The 13,506-nt window shown below is 40.9% G+C and overlaps 1 long non-coding RNA gene and 1 pseudogene across 2 annotated transcripts in view; one reads left to right on the top strand and one right to left on the bottom strand.

The window, feature by feature from the left end:
- The window catches only part of LOC136400811 (uncharacterized), a 38,060-nt gene that overhangs the window by 18,417 nt on the left and 6,137 nt on the right, over positions 1–13,506 (top strand). For both annotated transcript variants that reach the window (XR_010750400.1, XR_010750399.1), the window contains exon 2: positions 3,393–3,456. This is a non-coding gene — a long non-coding RNA (uncharacterized lncRNA). The remainder of the gene's footprint in view (positions 1–3,392; positions 3,457–13,506) is intronic.
- Positions 1,582–1,699, bottom strand: LOC136401790 (U2 spliceosomal RNA; annotated as a pseudogene).

The following is a 13,506-nucleotide window of genomic DNA, read 5'->3' as shown; positions in this document are numbered from 1 at the left end:
GCTGAACTGGTGCATGTATAGGACTGGAAAGCGTAGTTTGTGGGGTCAACAACTTCTGTCTGATAACAACTTGTTCTTGAGTAACTACCATAGTATCAGTAGCTCACAAAGCAGCTGGACATAGAAACTTTGGGGAGAGGCTTTTGTACCCCACATCTGACCCTATCCACAGAGTCTGATGTACTCTTCTAGCAGTGTGAGATTAAGAATAGCCACCTGTGACGAGAAATGTCCCCAATGGGGATGTGGTATATATATGAATGCTGTGGAAAAGGGAAAGGTGAGACCACTAATTTATATCCATGTTATCATCCTCTGTCCTGTCAAATCTTACCTGTTACTAACATCTTTGGAGGCAAATATCTGAAGTGACATTTGCTTGTTAAATTTAAGATCCTAAAGATTCCTGAGTCATCTCTTCTAAGAATTCCTTTTAGATTTGACTCTCTGAGGATCTGACACAAAGCGGTCCAGTCCAGTGAGACCATACATTCGCACTTCTTTTTATCTATTGAGTTTTTATTAGTCACCTGCAGGAATATATATATAGAGAAAAAAAATAAACAATGGATTTTAAGATCTAACTAAGAGCACACAAAGAACATTCTTAGCCCTGGCCAGTTGGCTCAGCAATAGAGCGTCGGCCTGGCATGTGGAAATCCTGGGTTCAATTCCCAGTCAGGGCACACAGGAGAAGTGACCATCTGCTTCTCCATCCCACCCTCTCTCCCTTCTCTCTCTCAATCTCTCTTTTACCCTCTCACAGTCATTGCTCGGTTGGAGCAAGTTGGCCTCAGGCTCTGAGGATAGCTTCATGGCCTTACCTCAGGCCACTAAAATAGCTTGGCTGCTGAGCAATGGAGCAATGGCCCCAGATGGGCAGATCATTACTCAGTAAGAGGCTTGCCTGGTGGATCCGGGTCAGGGTGCATGCAGGAGTCTGTCACTCTGCCTCCCTTCTTCTCACTTAAGGATTGGGGGAGGAACATTTTTAAAACTTAAGCCATTGCTTCATACATCAAAAATTTTCCAAGTTCTAATGGAAAGAAGCATTTATTCCAAAAACAGGTAGGTGAGCTATTTCTTGAGCAGAAGTGACGGTTCTGAGAAATAATCAGAAAACCAAAGTTAGCAATCGCTCATTTGGAGGTCCGTGCTTCAAGTGGCAAGAGCAGTTTCTCTAGCTCCACGCTAGCTTTAGACCCTTCTGTGGACTCCTCTTTCCCTGTGCTCTGTCTGTTTTAGCTTGTTCTCTGTGCTGCCTCACAGGTGCCCCCTCATCTGCCTCCCTCTTGTCCTTGTTCTTCACCCATCTCTCTCTCCCCCCCCCTCTGTTTACCAGCAATACAGGGAACTAAGCATTCAAATGATTTTTAAACTCCATTTTAATGAGTGAAATTTTATATTTTGCCTTTACTTTTAAGAAAATATGTTCACATTTTATCTTCTTTTAATAAAAAAAATCTAAAGTTAGTTGGCCTCTGTTCAGGTATGAGTCCCCTGATTTTTTTTTCCTTTTAGTGTGGATGTCATTCTCAATTAATAACAACAACAAAAATCCTTTGACTTCTATCTTGGTCTGAAAGATACTTGATGCTGTCATTTTATTTTTTTAATCTCATAAACTGGACCTCTGGTATTTATTAACTGATGAGAACAGATATGACACTTGATCTTAGCCAAAAGGCTGAGGAGAGATGGACCACTGGTTTTTAATATTTTTTCTTGTGAGCATTCATAGAAACTTGTTGGCACATGTTTGCAAATATAGTAGTAAACAGCTCAGCATGACCCAGTGTCTGGCCATGACCCAGTCTTTACCTGTGTCCTGAAACTGTATCCCAGATCTAAGAGCAAATGTGCCTGCCTGTGGTATCCTTGGCTGCAGTATCACTAGCTATCTGGCCTGCCAGCTATCACAGCCCTACTCGTGCCACACAGGAATCTGCCAGTCGATCTGCCTGTCCAGTTGGGCAAGGCTTTGGAATTCCCCTGGAGGAGCCTCTTAGGTAAAACAGGTTCAGTGGTATTGCTGTTGGATCACACTGAATAAGATAACCAAAATTTCCCTCTCCTGGTACCTCTTACAAAAAGCTTCTGAATCATTATATCATTTGATCCTTACATTAACCATAAGTGGTGAAGCTATTAATGTATCCCCATTTTATGGATGAGTAAACTGTGACTCAGAGAGACTAAGTGATTTGTGTAGGGTCACACAGCTAGGAAGTGTCAGGGCAAGCAGGTGAACTCTGGCCTTCTGAACACCAAATCCAGGGCCTGGCCACCAGCGGGCTCAGTAAACGTTTGTTCCTCCCTCCTATTGTACCTGCCACAAGTGAAACAGAAGTCACTGTTTTGCTCTTGTAGGCCATCTTTCCAGAAGAGGACACCATCAGAACCTTGGCACAGAGGAAGTAAAGACACGGTCCTGTTGTGTTCTTACTTATTCAGCTCTCAGAGCTTTTTGGCCTCTTTGGAGTCTTCCTGCAGCTCAGCTGATGAAACTGCTGTTTTTTGTACTACTTGCATGAAAAAGAAAGGTATCTCCTCCCCCATTTGTCACAGGAAATAATAGTCAGGAGTCATCGTTGCAGATGATAAAAATGTTAGCAACCAGATTCCTGTAAGGACTGAGTGGTCCTCATGAATTGCATCACACTTGGTACAGCTCATGCTCCACCCCACCCTCTTTGTAGTTTGCTAGCTAGTGGAAGGGGTAAGTAAGCTAAAGCAATTTATGACAATAACCAGGAAGGCCTTTTCTTTTTACATAACCATGGACTGTGGCATACTTGGAAATATAGATAAAACTTGGAACCAAGTTGGGGAAGATGGAGTGTAAGCAGAAGGGCTGTTGGAGCTGTAAAGGTTGGGTGCATTATTTGTGGGGGCTAAAACTTGGGAAGGTTAGGTACCTTCCTTTCCCCATTTGTTCTACATTTGAATTCTGAAAAGAAAGCTGGCTTTGCCATTTTCTATTTTTATTTCATTTATTTATTTTTCTAATTTTGGCCCATTTTCTTATTTTTAAAAACTTGTAAAAAAAACTGGAGGGAGAGAGAGAGACAGAAAGGAACAATTTTTAAATAACTCTTTGAATTCATTACAGCCAAAAGGAGCTACAGAGGAGCTAGAGAACCTAGTGACTAAGAGAATGAAGAATGACAAGTATGCCCTCCCCTTGGGAGGGGTTCTACCTGTGCAGACCTTTACACACAGGAATCCCAACTCCAAACATGTTCTCACATGGATGCTGGTGGTGAAGGATTGGAAAGAGATCAAAATAAGAATAAAGAAGAGTCTGGAACAGGTTTAGTGATTTGATTCTGTGGATCATTCTAAGCAATCTAAAATTTGGGAAACATCTCTGAATTTCCTGGCTCTTGCAGAATTCACTGAAAAGTAACAATCAGCACCTGTTCCCTTGGGAATGTCTCTGGAAATCCAAAGAAGGTAAGAAATATCTAAAGGCGAGTGAAATAGCCTTACTCACCAAGCTGTCCTCACCATCAAAATGTCTTCCTCCTAATTCTATTAATAAACCTCTTACCTTTACTACAGCCTCAGAACACACACACACATACAGATATGCCCTGTCATGCCACCAAGTCTACAACTTCCCTGGTTGACTCCTACTCACCTTCACAGCTCAGCCACAGTACCTCTCCGTAGGCAGCTCCTCATCCTCAGACACAGAGACATGAACTCTGACAGTACCCTGCAGGCTTCTTAAGCGACCTCATAGCATTTCCTCTGTCCCCATCTCAGAGTACTTTGTGTAACCCCAGTGTGAAGATAGGATGCTCTTCCCCTCTCCCCCCCGCTCACTAGGTTCTCTTGGGCTTACAAGTGTCCTGCGGTGTTAAGTAGAAGGATCCTCAGAAAAAGGTGGAGGCCCTGGGCCTCCTGGTTGGGGGCAGGAGTCAAAGTGGGCATTGGAACCATGAAGGATCAGGGCTGGTAGAGGTTGCTGATTCTGTGAGCCTGACCACAAGATGTCATCTCTGGTGTCGTAATGCCTCCAGTAGACAACTGCTAAGGTGCCTGTGGAGTTCAGGCACTAAGTCTGCAAACTTGGGCCCTTCAGTGGGGATAGTGATGGTCAAACTTGGACAGAGAGAGTGGACTCTCCAGGATAAAGGGCTACCACTGCAGGGTAATGTGGGTCAAGAGAAAGGTCAGCCAAAGCAGGAGTAACCCAGCCTGAGGAATGAGGCCCCACTCTGTTTTCCTGAATGATACCAGCTCAAGAACAGCAGGGCTCACTAGGGTGGATTTCATGAACTTGGGCCAGTGGGTTTGTAAGCAATATTTAATTTGAAAATAGGAAAAGTAAAACTTCTTTCGTCTAAATTCATAACTATTATACCATAACACGTTTATAATTACATAAGAACTTCCAAAATTGTTGGTTTTGCCTACCATCCCCCATTAGAAGTTTATATACTTAACACAGTCTAGAAAACAGTTGATTCAAATAAATATTCATTCAATGGATGAGTGAATGACTTAAGCTTTGAAAAATTCCTTAAATCTTCTAATAACCCCAAACACTCTTGTCAGAAACTAACACCAAAACAAAATCATAAAACTTCCACTGCCCAACATATTTTTGAAAAATCTGTCAGCCCTGCAACTTCAAAATTTCAGTTTTTGAAAAACAGGTGTTTCTGTTTGTTTAAGATAAGAATAAAGGCACTTGTACTCAGAGTAAGGCTACTTGGCCCCTATGGATTAGGTCATTTAATTAAGTGCTCACCTCTACTTCTGGTGGGTCCTACCAGACCACCCTTTCTGTTGAACTTTTCCAACATTAACTACCTGATCAAATGTTTTTAAAAGAATAAACTGAGGAAGGATACTTGAGAAACAAGCAGCCGTGACCCCAGTTTTCACTTTGCAGAGAACACCCCAAGCGAAGTCTACATTCTAGGAGTTTTCAACTGATGGGAAAGATGGTTGCCCAATGGTTAGAAAGGGAACTTGCCATGAGGGGGCCAGAGGAAGAGACAGGAAAGAAGGTCTCTTTGTGCTGAAGTCAACGCAGTAACATCTCCTGTGTAAATGGGTCATGGATATTATCTTTATACCATTCATGCCCAACCAAAAACAAACAGTTCTATTTCACAGATTTCTGGAGCCTTGCCTTTCTCTCTAATGACAGATCTAAACACATATATAAAATAGGTAGCCATAAAGAAATGACTTCTGGCTTTAAATACCATTTGGCTAAAAGTATATGCGGTAGACTCTCCCAACTTATGATATTTATGAAAACAAGAAAAGACAAGAATTCAAAAGGACACTAGAAACTTCTAACTAGCCAGATTCTGAGAGACATTTTTATTAATTTAAAGTGGAACATATTGAATTGGTACAAACCTATGCAGGTTATGTCTAATGTAATAGAAGTCAGTTGGAAGCCCTTTCCCCCCTTTTGTTACAGACAGAAAACCCAAGGTCTGTGCCAACTAGAACACTAGGTGGGTACCCACATGCCATGGAAGTGCTGCTTTTTAAAAATTAAAATATTTTTATTGAGGTATAATTGACATATAATGTCATATTGGTTTCAGGTTCAAACCATAATGATTTAATATTTACATACCTTGCAAAATTATCTCCACAGTAAGTCTAATTAACATTGTCAGCTTATATAGTTAAAAAAATATTTTTCTTGTGAGAACTTTTAAAATCTACTCTCTTAGCAACTTTCAAATTTGCAGTACAGTATTATTAAGGCACTGCTGGTTTTGAGGGTGCTAATACTATATCTACTTGGAGGTAGCACCTCCCAGGAAATCACTTGTCAGAGTGTGTATATAGTGGGGGAGGGGAGAGATGGGAGAAAGGAGAACCAGCAATTTTGTACTATATCCTGGGAGGTGCAATATTTACAAGTTAAACACTAAGGGGCAGGGTGGTGACAGGAAGATCTCTAATAGCAGAGCACACTGTCAATTGCAGCTTTGCAGGTGACTCCACTGGTCAAAGGAGTAGAGAACCAAATGGGAGGATGTGCTACCTCAGGTGAATGGAGACATCTTAGGTTCACACCTGCTACAGACTGAAAATTGGTCTGTACACTATTCATAGTCATCTTATACTCTGGATCTGAAAAAATGACCATCACACAGTGGACTGACAGTGTGGCCAAAGGCAACAACATACTTACACTGACTGATGACCAACATCTGGTCTTGAAAGAAAATAAGAAAATGAAATCCTACTGTTCGTATCTCAAAACTGGACATATGGAAAAACTTACAGAAGAAGGAAAAAAACAGGCTATGATTTTTTTTTTATGTGAGAGGTGGAGAGGCAGAGACAGACTCCTGCATGTGCCCCAACTGAGATCCACCCAGCAAGCCCACTAGAGGGCGTTGCTCTGGGGCCATTGCTCCATTGCTCAGGAACATAGCCATTTTAGCACCTGAGGTGGAGGCCATGGAGCCATTCTCAGTGCCTGGGGCCAACTCGCTCAAACCGCTTGAGCCATGGAGGGGAAAAAAGAATGAGTAAGAGAGAGAGAGAGAGAGAAAGAAAGAGAGAGAGAAGGGGGAGGGGTGGAGAAGCAGATGGTCACTTCTCCTGTGTACCCTGACCAGGAATCAAACCTGGGACTTCCACACGCCAGGCTGACGCTCTACCACTGAGCCAACCCGCCAGGGTTAGGGGCTATGATTTTGAAGACTTTGAACAATCTATTGTAGAACCAGGAGAAAACTTTAGGAAGGTTACAAATTCAAAAAATTTAAGAAAACAGTATTTATTAGGGTGATCATTAAATTTATTCTACTTAGAGTGAAAGGGGCACTACTGATAGTTATGCCAATATCTCTCATAAAAATAGATTTAAACTTTTAAGTTAAAATAAAGTTAAACTTTTACATAAAATTTTGGCAAATAGAACCCAGAAAATATATTTTAAAAGATTATACATCGTGACAAAGTGGGATTTATTCCAGGAATGTAAGTTTGGTTTAACATAGCAAAAATCAATGTAATTCATGAATTAATAGAACAGAGAAAAAAACTTCAATAGATGAAGACAAAAACTTGATAAAATTGAACATATTCTCAAATAACTAGGAATAGAAAAGAACTTCTTTAAACTGTTTGAAATATTTCTCAAAACACCTACACTTATATTGCAATTAATGGAGAAACAATGAACGCTCTTTCTACAAGACTGAGAATAAGGCAAGGATGTTCACTGTCACCATTGAACATTGTAGATGTAGAGTCTATATGGGTAGAGTACAAAGCTTGGAAAGAAAGATGTAAACTTTCATTATTTATAGATGACATGATTGCACATGTATGAAATTCAATAGAATGTACAAACAGAATTAATAAGTGATTTAACAGAATACAAGGTCAAATATAAAAGTCATATGTGCTAGCAATAAATAATTTTAAATGAAATAAAAATCCTACATACAACAGCATTAAATTCATCAACTATATAGATGGGAATAAATGTAACAGAAAATGTTCAAGATTTCTCCACTGAAAAATACAAAATATTAAAAAGAAAAAAAATTGAAAAAATTTAAATTTATTTATTGATTTTTAGAGAGAGAAAGAGAGAAACATCAATTTGTTGTTCCACTTATTTATGCATTCATTGGTTGATTTTTTTATGTGCCCCAACAGGGAATCAAACCCACAACCTTGGCATATTGGGATGATGCTCTAACTAATTGAGCTAATTGGTCAGGGTGAAAACAAATTTTTAAAGACCAAAATAAATGGAGAAATATGCCATGTTCATGGATCAAAATGCATAATATTGTTTAGATAACATTTGCCTCCAAAATCAGTTGTAACCAAATCCAAATCCCACATGTTCTTCAACAATATGACTGCCACTGCCCCATCAATACATGAAGTCTAAGTTTCTTTTGTGTTCAGATGGGCTTGCATGACTTCCTAGGCAGGTCATAAATGGCAATGCAGCTTTAACCTGCTGCATTATTGGATTGATGGAATACTCACTCTTTTAAACTTCAGTTGCCATAGAAGCAGCCCAACTGCACTAAGATGCCATGCTGTTAGGAAGCTCAAGCTAACCTATGTGGAGAGATCACAGAGAGAGGCCCTCAGACCATATGAATAGAAGACTATATGAATGCCTGGCTAGTCCCCCACTGTTCTAGTCCTCTGATGTTCCAGCTCCAGCCATCATTCAACTTCATTACTTGAGACCTCAGAAGTATAGCGCTAAGCCCTTCCTGCATTTCTGGCCCACAAGAGCCAAGGGAGATAAAAAATAGTTGTTGTTAAGTCACTACATTTATTTTTCCAAAAATTATTTCTTAAGGTAAAGAGCTTGTATGACATGTAAAGAGCTGTACATATTTAATGTATACAACTGGAGTTTGGGGATAAGTATACACTGAGAAACCATCATAATCATCAAGGCCATAGACATTTTCATTACCTCCCAAATGGTCTTCATATACACTTTATTATTATTTGTGTGAGTGTGTGTGCGTTAAGAACACTTAACATAAGGTCTTCTCTCTCTCTCTCTCTCTATCTCTCTCTCTCTCTTTTGTGACAGAGACAGAGAGAGAAACAGATAGGGACAGGCAGGCAGGAAGGGAGAGAGATGAGAAACATCAATTCTTTGTTGCAACACCTTAGTTGTTCATTGATTGCTTTCTCATATGTGCCTTGACCAGGGGACTACAGCAGACCAAGTGACCCCTTGCTCAAGCCAGCAACCTTGGGCTCAAGCTGGTAAGCCTTGCTCAAACCAGATGAGCCTGTGCTCGAGCTGGCAACCTTGGCATTTCGAACCTGAGTCCTTCGTGTCCCAGTCCGACACCCTATCCACTGCTCCACTGCCTGGTCAGGCAAGGTCTACTCTCTTAACAAATTTTAAATATACAGTACAATATTGCTAGAGCCACAATGCTGAGTATTAAATCTCCAGAACTTATTTATCTTGCATAACTGAGGCTTTGAACCCTTTAACAACCATCTCCCTATTTCCTCCTCCCCAGCCCCTGAAAACCACCATTCTATTCTCTGCTTGTATGAGTTTGACTATTCCACATATATGTGAGATCATACATTATTTGCCTTTCTGTGCCTGGTTTATTTCACCTAACACAACATCCTCATGTTTATCATGTCACAAATGGAAGGATTTTCTTTCTTTTTCTTTTTTAATATATTTATTTATTTATTTTTAGAGAGGTGGGGTGCGGGGAGGGAGGGGAGGAGCAAGAAGCATCAACTCCCACATGTGCCTCAACTAGGCAAACCCAGGGCTCCGAACCAGCAACGTCAGCATTCTAGGCCGACACTCCATCCGCTGCGCCACCACAGGTCAGGCAGGATTTTCTTTTTATTAAAGGCTGAAAATGTTCCATTTTATGTGTCTTAGTCTGTTTGGGCTGCTATAACATAATACCAAAGACTGGTAGCTTATAAATATTGTAGAAGCAGGGAAGTCCATGATCAAGGCCCTGGTAGATCCAGTGTCTGGTTAGGAGCCACTTCCTGGTCCACAAGGTATTTTCTCTGTGCCCTTACATGATGGAAGGGGAAAGAGAGCTTTCTTTGGCCTCTTTTATAAGAACATTAATCCCATCTATGAGGGCTCTGCCCTTATAACCTAATTACCTCCCAAAGGCTCCATCCCCCAATACCATGACCTTGGGGGTTAGGATTTTAACACATGGATTTTGGTAGGGGGACACAAACACTCAATCTGTAGCAGTGTGTGTATGCCACATTTTCTTTTCATTTATCAATAGACATTTATTTTGTTTCCTTATCTTGGCGATTATGAATAATGCTGCAAGGAGGGCAGGTACCTCTTCAAGATTCTGATTTCAAATCCTGTGGCTAAATACTCAGAAGTGAGATTGCTGGATCATATGGTAATTCCATTTTATGTTTTTTGATAAACCTTTATACTGTTTTCCATAATGGCTGTATCAATTTACATTCTCATCCTTAGTGTACAAGGGTTCCCTTTCTCCATACCTTTGTTACCATTTTACTTTCCTTTTCTTTTTTTTAAATGCATACCATCCTAGCAGGAATGAGGTGAGATATTATTGTGGTCTTGATTTTCACTTCTCTGATGATTAGTGATGTTGAGCTCCTTTTTATATACATATTGACCATGTGGATATCTTCTATGGAAAAATATCTGTTCAGGCCCTTTACCCATTTTTAAATCTGGTTATTTGTTTATTGTTCTTTAATTTTGGTATTGAGTTTATGAATTTGTTTTACATTTTGGATATTAACCCCTTATCAGATGTGTAATTTGCAAATATTTTCTCTCATTTCATAAGGTGCCTTTTTGTTTTGTTGATGGTTCCCTTTGCTGTGCAGAAGCCTTTCAGTTTGATGTCATACCACTTGTTTATTTTGCTTTTGTTCCTTGTGCTTTTGGTATTACATCCAAAATATCATTGCCAAGACCCATGCCAAGGAGTTTTCTCCTGGAAGTTTTGTTCCAAGATGGTGACATAGGAGGTTCTTGAACTCACCTCCTCCCACAGACACACCAAATTTATAGCTACATGTTACCCTCTGAAAGAAATCTAGAAACTAGTTGAATGACTCCTACATACTGGACAAAGGACAGAATACCAACAAAATGGGTAGGAAAGGCTGAGTCACACTCTCACCATAAACCTCACCCCCGTCACAGAAACATATAATTGGTGGTGGTGAGGGGGACTCAAAACTCCCAGCTTCTCCCTGAGGAACAAAGGGTCTGGACTCGGCATCTAACACTACGAATATTAAGGCTTCTACTGCAGAAACTGGCCCCCGAAACACCTATCTCTAAAAGCCAATGGGACTTGTATTCACAAGATCTACAATACTTAGCAAACAAAGCAACAGTTCTTAATAGAGTCCTGAGGGTTCACTGTGGCTGCTCACCCCACCTTTCACTCACCCCCCAGCACAGAGAGAACAGACAGAAAAGCCCAGTCCCAGTCTTTCCCTGAAAGGGGCCTATCTATCTACTTCAAAACCTGCTGCCTGAGTGCTGGCTTCTAAATGAGAACACATCTAGGACAGACTGTGATCCCCCCTAGAGGCTGGGGAGACAGGTAGGTGCTGGTCTGAGGTCTCCCTCTGGACAACTCTAGGTCAACCTGTCTCTCTGGAAGGAGCTTGTGTCTGGTGTCCTGGTTTTTGTGGCTGCCACTCAAGGGACACACCCCTTGATCACCTGGCTCTGATAGCCTACTGGGTTTGTGAGTTCCACAGGACTATAGCAAACAAAGGAACAGTTTTAAACCACTTCTCCTTCTAGGGTTCAGTGCAGAGGGACCATGTAGAAACACCCATCTCTTGGTCTTTCCCTTAAAAAGGCCTGTTTGCATACTTTAAAGGCTACTGTCTGAGGGTCAGCCTTCTAATTTCTCACACATCTAGGGGCTGACTGCAAAGCTCCCCGGAAACCTGGGAAGCCAGCAGACACACCATCTCTGAAGCCCACTTCAAATTGCCAATATCTCCCTGGATGGAGTTTGTGCACATGACTGATGCCTTAGCTTTTGTGGCTACCACCAAGAAAAAGCAGTCCTTGATGGCCTGGCCCTAGTGCCATGTTAGACCACGTTAGACTAGAGGCACCTAACACATTTAACATTCCAAAGCAGCAGAATACACATTCTTCTCAAGTGCACATGAAACATTCTTCAGGATAGATTGCATGTTAGGCTACAAAACAAGTCTTAATAAATTTCAGAAGACTGAAATCATATCAAGCATTTTTTCTAATCACAATGGTAGAAAACTGAAGTCAAGGACCTGCCTCTCCACCCCCACCAAAAAAAACCAAACTGGAAAATTTACAAATAGGAGGCAATTAAACTAAGAAACCAATGGGTCAAAGAAAAAGATAAACAAACAAACAAAAAGGTATCCTGAGGCAGATTAAAATGGAATCACAGCATACCAAACCTTAGAGGAGGCTGCAAAAGCAATTCTAAAAGGGAGGTTCATAGTGATAAATGTCTATATTTAAGAAAAAAGAAATATCTCAAATAAACAACCTAACTTTACACCTCAAGGAACTAAAAAGAGTAAAACAAACTAAGCTTAAAATTAGTAGAAGGAAGGAAATAACAAATCAGAGTAGAAATACATGAAATAAAGATTAAAAAGACAATAGAAAAGTTCAATAAAACTAAGAGTTTTAAGAAATGATAAGCAAAATAAACAGATCTTTAGCTAGACTTAGCAAGAAAACAAGAAGACTCAAATAAATAAAATAAATGAAAGAGAAGACATTACAGTTGATGCCACAAAAAATACAAAGGATTATTATGAACAATTATATGTGAATAAACTGGAAAATCTAGAAGAAATGGATACATTTTTAGAAACACACAACCTATCAAGATTGAAGCAAAAAGAAAGAGAAAATCTGAACAGACCAATTACTAGTTGGGAGATTGAATCAATAATCAAGATGTTGATAACATTATACTGAGTGAAAGAAGTAAATCAGAAAAAACTAAGAACTATATGATTCCATACATAGGTGGGACATAAAGATGAGACTCAGAGACATGGACAACAGTGTTGGGGTTACAGGGTGGGGGGAGGAGAGGGAGGGGGTTGGGGGAAGGGAGGGGCACAAAGATCATGGCTTTTCAGCATTTGTCATATTCCCCCCTTAATCTATAGACAGGCAGCAAATATTTACTTATGGTGTTTCCACTATAAAGACTGCTGTCTTAGGGACAAATGCTGTTGAACTATTTCAGCAGTTCCTCCTTCTTCAAAGACTTATATGTCAACATAGAGCTCCATGTTTCATAGGACATACTCAAGCTCACTCCGTGCTCCCTGGAGCTTTAGCACAAGGGAATGCCCTTTTTTTCTCTCTTTTTTTTCTTTTTTTGTTGTATTTTTTCTTTTCTTTTTTTTTTTTTTTGTATTTTTCTGAAGATGGAAATGGGGAGGCAGTCAGACAGACTCCCGCATGCGCCTGACCAGGATCCGCCTGGCATGCCTACGGGGGGGGGGGGGGAATGCTCTGCCCATCTGGGGTGTTGCTCTGTTGCAACCAGAGCCATTCTGGCGCCTGAGGCAGAGGCCATGGGGCCATCCTTAGTGCCCAGGGTGGCTTTGCTCTGGTGGAGCCTTGGCTGCGGGAGGGGAAGAGAGAGACAGAGAGGAAGGAGAGGGGGAGGTGTGGAGAAGCTTCTTCTGTGTGCTCTAACTGGGAATTGAACCCGGGAATCCTGCACACCAGGCCAATGCTCTACCACTGAGCCAACTGGCCAGGGCCTAGGAATGCCCTTGTTGATCAAGCTACCCAAAAGAAAAGTATATGGAGCAACCATGACAGACTGAGCAAGTCAGTCTCATACTATTCATCACCAGAACGCTGCAACCCGGTGTAAACAGTTTCAACCTTCTCGGGAAGCAGCACGGCAGATTGGGAAATCCTGTCCAAGGGGTCCTATACTGCCCCTTCATTTGGAGTTAACCCTCAAGGACCCC

The sequence above is a fragment of the Saccopteryx leptura genome, chromosome 3 (genome assembly GCF_036850995.1).
Source record: "Saccopteryx leptura isolate mSacLep1 chromosome 3, mSacLep1_pri_phased_curated, whole genome shotgun sequence".
In the NCBI taxonomy this organism is placed as follows: domain Eukaryota; kingdom Metazoa; phylum Chordata; class Mammalia; order Chiroptera; family Emballonuridae; genus Saccopteryx; species Saccopteryx leptura.
Note: the sequence above shows the minus strand (reverse complement) of the source record. Positions and strands in the feature narration are given on the sequence as shown.